Here is a 6,706-nt window from a genome sequence, read left to right on the forward strand (position 1 = left end):
AGTTTGCTTTCTCCTTATAAATAAAGCGTCCTTGAACGTTGTAGAGTTAATCAGTTTGTAATCGTTTTTGTAATCATTTTGTATGTAATTGTGAGCTCCCCACTGTACTTTACATTTGCTGTCAATACATGAGAAGACTGTTTTGCATTTAAGCGTATAATTGCTCCTTGAACTGGCTGAAGTAGGCAAAGGGCCCCTGTTTGCTGAAGCCCTGTACAGTAACCTTTAATTTCCTACATTTCTTTTTCTTGTTTCATGTATATTAGCTATACAGATGTCTTTTAATTGCTGCATTTTTATTTCTTTTCAACATGTATATTAGTTGTACATAAACTTTGATTTCTGTTGATTTACATTTCTGCACTTTTATGTTCATGACTGATCAGTGTGTTATGTAGGTTTCTTAGGCAAGCCCGGGACAGTTTTCCTTCTTTTCTTTTCATAACTAGTGGCATGCGTGATCATCTTGTCTATGTTGTTGACCTTCATTGTTTTGCAGTTTTGATTTTCCTTACTGTCATTTCTTTAACTTGCATATTTACTTTCTGCTCTTAGATATCAAGTTGTTCATCTATTGATGGTTCCTTTTCCATAATCAAATAACTTTATTGGGAGCCAAAATATCACTTAGTATAGCTTGATTTAGTTTGCTTTAGAACTCACATTACTTGACTTATTCATAACTGTTTCTTATATGATAAATTCAGCTGAAAGGCAAAAGGTTAAGAGAAAGTTAAAGTATTGTGACTAGTCTCTTTTGTGTAGTTTCACTTAGATTTCACATTGCTTAACATTTCATGATATCTTTTCATAGAAAAGATTAAGTTGAAGAGTTGAAATAGTGTGAGATAGTTGTTCTTACTTTTAGTTGGATTTAATATAGATTTCATTTTCATTTTCATTCAGCAGCAGAGATACTGGGCCGATGTCATTAGTCTTTTATTTGATGTCTTTATTTTCCTTTAAGAGTTGATTTTATTGCAGTTGTTGTTCAAGCTTTCTTGTAGAATACTTTTTAAGTTTTGAGAAATCATTTAGAGATCACCACAATCATCCACATTTCACTTGCTTTATTACATTTTCATCACATCACAGTAGGAAAGATACATTCAAAAGCAAACTTAAAAAAACTAAAAACGACAAAAGATTAAGAAAACGGTTATCTAAGTACATACAGTACACCTCACTTCATCAGCTTACGAGCCCCCGGTTGACATTTAAAAGTTGCAATTTAGACATCACTAAATTGACCAAACATTTTGGCGCCGTTGCCGGGGAAGTGAAATTAGGTAGCCAAATTCTTAAAAAAAAAAAACAAGAAAATTTCAAGGAAGGAAAATTTATAACATCTCAAAGTATGCTCTCCTCTTGCACTTAATGTGATCTGGAGGATCAGAAAAGAGAAAGTTATTGGTTTAATAGTTTCTTGAGTATGCTCTCTTCTTGCACCTAGAGTGACCTGGAAGATCAGAAAGAGAATTATTAGCCCGACTTGAAGAAAAAATAAAAAATGACATGCATAGAGCAAGAGATTCTAGGGGAAGGTTTTTAGCTAGAGCCAAAAGTTCGATTTTTACAACTCCATCTACTTCAAGAAATAGACAAGAGACACCTCCATCATCTCCAACTTACACTCCTAGCCCTAGGATTACTGGAATTCAAGAGGCAGGAATCGACTCTCCCACACCTTCCATCGAATCTGAACTAGAAAGAGATCCTTTCCTTCCTTCTACAGAGAGACAAATTGTAATTGAAGAAGTAGAATCATCTGAAGAAGAGGGAGAAATTCCTTCTCATACAGCCTTAGTAGAAGAACCAGAAGACTCTGAAGTCTCCAGGGAAACTACCATGACAGAGGAAGGAGCAACTGGATTTGGTAGAGGTAGAGGTAGAGGAGGAGGAGGAAACAATGGAGGAGGTAGAGGTAACATTGGGGGAAATAGGGATGGGGATAACTCATTCGGGTTTCCTATAGTCAATGAGGACTCCCGAGCCACAATGAAAAACATCTCACCATCTGTCCTCCCAAACTTCCATGGGTTTAGGAATGAGGACCCTGAAACATTTCTATTTGAGTTTGAGGTAGTGTGTCGAACTTATGATTATTTGGAAGACTCTCAAAAACTCAAATTATTTCCTTCAACATTGAAAGGAGCAGCCTTGAAATGGTTCATGGGATTACTCACTCAATCCATTAGGTCTTGGAATGATATGAAACAAGCATTTTTGGATAGGTACCTAGACTATTGTATGCCCACCAATCACAAGGATGAGGTATTCAAAATGATGCAAAAAGAAGATGAAAACTTGGAGGAGTTACTTGAAAGATTTCAATATAATCTAAAAAGAGAAAAAATGAGTAACTTGGATGAGGAGTCCTTGAAAGCCCTTTTATTAAAATCCATTAGAGATGAATGGATAGATATTTTGAACATGATGGGAAAAGGAGATATATCTCAACTTCCACTTTCTGATATAGCAGAATTATGTGTCCATCTCTCAAGGGGGAAATCTAAAACTCAAAAAGGGCCTAGAGATCCTTCTCTCATCAGAGCAAATAAATCTGCAATTGGATCGGTAAGTAGGGCTGAGATTGGCAACATGCTTGATGAATTCAAAACTGATATCTTAGGGAGTCTTAGTGAGCAACTAGACACCCTTAAGATTCACAATAAGCAGAAAACAGAAGCTAAGGCTTTGGCCATCTTTTGCCCAAAGTGTAGGAAGAAACATGCTCTAAGGGAATGTCCCTTGGATGCAAAAGTTGTAGAAACATGTGTAATTTGTTCAGAGAATCATGAGACCAAGGATTGTCCTTCAATTCCTGGGCTCAAAGCTGTCTTTCAAGAAGATCCAAATACAATCGAATCTCTCTGTTTTGTTGCAAGGAGACCTTGGCAGGGGCAACAAAATCAAGGGTTTAGCAACTCTATGAATTTTCAACCCCCACCAAATTGGAATCCTTGGCAGCAACCTTGGTCCCAACCTCAAAATCCTTTTCAATCATGGGTACAAGGTATGCAAAATCCTTATGGGAGATTTGCTCAATTTTACCAATATCCTCCATCTTTTCAAAACCAACAAGCTCCACAACTTCCAAATCAAAATCCACAACTATCATTGCCATTTCCACAACAACAACAACCTTCTCAACAGAATCCAAATTCTCAACTCATCCTTCCATTCCAACAGAAGTCAAATCAACTTCCTTCTCAGCCATTGCCAAACCCCAATAATAAAAACCCTCAAAATGCTTACATGATGGAAGGTCAACAATTTCCTACCTATATGATTGTTCCTCTCAATGAAGTACAACTCAGATCAGGTAGAGTCCTAGATAAACCTTCTATAAATGCTCAAGAGCAAAGCATTTTTGAGGAAGAGTCTCTTGAAGCCAAGAAGGGTTCTGAAGCATCTCTTGAAAACCCAAACACTCAAAAAGAAAAAGAAAAAGAGTTAACCCCAACAACTCCCATAGTTGAGCAACCTGCATCTTTATCCACACCTCCTTTTCCTGAAAGATTACAAATTGACAAAGGAGTGGAAAAACAAATTTGGTTGCCTGACTATAATTTTCTAGATGAATTGAAGAATGTCTGTATCAAGATTCCCTTGTTACAAGCCATTAAAGAGATTCCTATTCTAGCAAAAACAATAAAGGAGTTGAGTCTTAAAAGACCAGGAAGGAAACCAAGAGATACCAGAAGGATCCACCTGGTAGGGAAAATTGCAGATATCATGATGGGAAAAATTACTATGCAGAAATATGTAGATCCCGGTAGTCCAATTGTCAAAACACATATCAATGGTGTAGAAATACCAAATACTTTGATTGATTTAGGGGCTGCTATCAACATCATGAGTAGACAGACTATGGAACAGCTAAAACTTCCTAACCTTCTTTTTACACCTACTTTATTGCAACTTGCAGATCGATCAATTATTAAACCAAATGGTGTATTAGAAGACATTCTAGTCTCCTTAGACTCTTGGGAATATCCAGTGGATTTCATGATTTTAACTCCCAAGAGTAATCTAGGAGGACATCCTCTTATTTTAGGAAGACCTTGGCTAGCCACAGCTGATGCTTTCATAAGTTGTAGGTCTGGGGATATGTATATTTCTGATGGTAATTCGACAAAGAAGTTCAATCTGTATCCTCCAGCAAAAGCAATTACAGAAATAAGAGATAATGAGTGGGTTGATGATGAAGATACTATACAACCTGTCTTTACCATTTCTGAGATTAGTGAAGATAGTCAAATTCTAAACACATTAGAAAACTGTGAACCATCTTCAGAATATGACCACACACAATTTCAGTTGGATTCTGACATTGAGTGTCTATCATCTAGACAAATGTCTCTTTTCTCTATGGAAGAGTTTGGTAGTTCTGCCATTGAGATTTTTCCAGGAAAATCATTGAATATCAACAGAAACTTGGAAAAATCACAACAGGGGGAGCTAACCAAAATCTTGCAAAAACATTCTACTGCATTTGCATGGGAGTATACCGATATGAAAGGTATTGACCCTAAGACTTGCATTCATCACATCTACATTGAGGAAAACAGTAGACCAATCAGACAACCTCAAAGAAGGATGAATCCAAACCTTAGGGAGATAGTGAAAGAAGAGCTCCAAAAGTTACTTAATGTAAACTTCATTTACCCCATTTCAGATAGCCGGTGGGTTTCTCCTTTGGTTATAGTACCTAAAAAGAATGGTAAATGGAGGGTTTGCATTGATTACAGGGAATTGAACAAAGCAACTTTGAAGGATCACTTTCCTTTACCCTTTATTGATCAAGTATTAGATACTTTAGCAAGCAAAAAGTATTTCTCATTTTTGGATGGTTTTAGTGGTTACAATCAAATTCAGGTAGCACCTGAAGATTAGGACAAGACCACATTTACCTGTCCATGGGGAACTTTTGCTTACCGAGTACTTCATTTTGGATTATGTAATGCACCCGCAACATTTCAAAGGGCAGTACTAGGAATCTTTTCTGATCTAATTCATGATTGTGTAGAGGTCTATATGGATGATTTTACAGTTTATGGTAATTCATTTGAAGAGGCATTAGAAAATTTGGAAAAAGTCCTTATAAGATGTAAAAAAACAAATCTTTCATTAAGTCATGAAAATTGTTTTATGATTTTTACTGAAGGGATTGTTTTAGGACATCATATTTCAGGAGATGGAATTAAAGTTGATAGACCAAAAGTTGAAGTCATCTCCAAGTTACCTATTCCAAATTGTCAAAAAGATGTTAGAAGTTTTCTTGGATTTACTGGATATTATAGAAGATTTATTGAAAACTTCACCAAGATAGCATCTCCACTCTTCAAATTACTTACAAAAGACTGTGAATTCAATTGGGATCCTGACTGTCAATCTACATTTGAAACTTTAAAAACAAGAATATCTGAAGCACCCATTTTGAGAGGGCCAAATTGGAAACTTCCTTTCCATATTTCTACAGATGCTTCAGATACAGCTCTAGGAGCTGTGTTGGGTTAAAAGGATTTAGTTCCTTATGCCATTTACTACACCAGTAAAAATTTGACTCCCACTGAGTTAAATTATACTGTGACTGAAAAAGAGTTCTTAGCTGTTGTGCATGCAATTAACAAGTTTAGACATTATATAACAGGCTATGAAACTTTTGTCCATACTGATCATTCTGCAATTAGATATCTCATGAACAAACCTGTTACTAATGGAAGAGTTACAAGATGGCTTTTACTTTTACAAGAATTCAATATTACTGTGTTAGATAGACCAGGAAAACAAAATACAGTAGCTGATTTCTTGTCTAGAATCCAAAATACTAACGAAGATTCTCCTGTAGAGGATAAGTTTCCAGATGAATATTTGTTTGCAGTAACTACTAAAACTCCTTGGTATGCAGATATTGCTAACTATTTGGTTACAGGGAAGCTACCTCCACACTTATTTCCTAATGAGAAAAGGAAAATCATTCAGGAGAGTTCAAAGTATTCACGGATTTCTAATGAATTGTTCAAAACAGGGCTAGATTGTGTGATCAGAAGATGTGTTCGGGAAGATGAAATGCCTGACATCCTTAAGGCATGTCATGATGAACCGTGCAGTGGACACTTTGCTGACAAGAGGACTGCCTATAAAATCCTTTCTTTAGGATATTATTGGCCTTCTCTCTTCAAAGATGCAAAACAATATGTTAGAAGGTGTGACAGCTGCCAAAGAATTGGGAGACCAACTCTTTCAAATGAAATGCCATTACAGCCACAGGTACTCATCGAACCCTTTGAAAAATGGGCTTTAGATTTCATTGGACCTATTAATCCACCATCTAGACAAAAGAAGTATATATTGGTTTGCACTGATTATGTTACTAAATGGGTAGAAGCCAAGGCATTGCCTTCTGCCACTGAAAATTCAGTTGTTCAATTTCTTTTTGAGGATATTTTTACTCGTTTTGGTGTCCCAGAGAAATTGTGACAGATCAGGGAAGTCAATTTACATCTAACTTGATGGAGAAGTTGATGGAAGAATACAAAATCAAGCACAGAAAATCTACTCCATACCATCTGCAAGCAAATGGTCAAGTGGAATCCACAAACAAAGTTCTTGAGAGCATCATCACCAAAACTGTTCATCTCCATAGAAGAGATTGGGCAGAAAGGCTTCCTGAAGCCTTATGGGCCTATAGAACTACATG

The sequence above is a fragment of the Pinus tabuliformis genome, chromosome 5_1, assembly GCF_031772625.1.
Source record: "Pinus tabuliformis cultivar Carrire ecotype Pingquan chromosome 5_1, CPIR1, whole genome shotgun sequence".
NCBI classification, from domain to species: Eukaryota; Viridiplantae; Streptophyta; class Pinopsida; order Pinales; family Pinaceae; genus Pinus; species Pinus tabuliformis.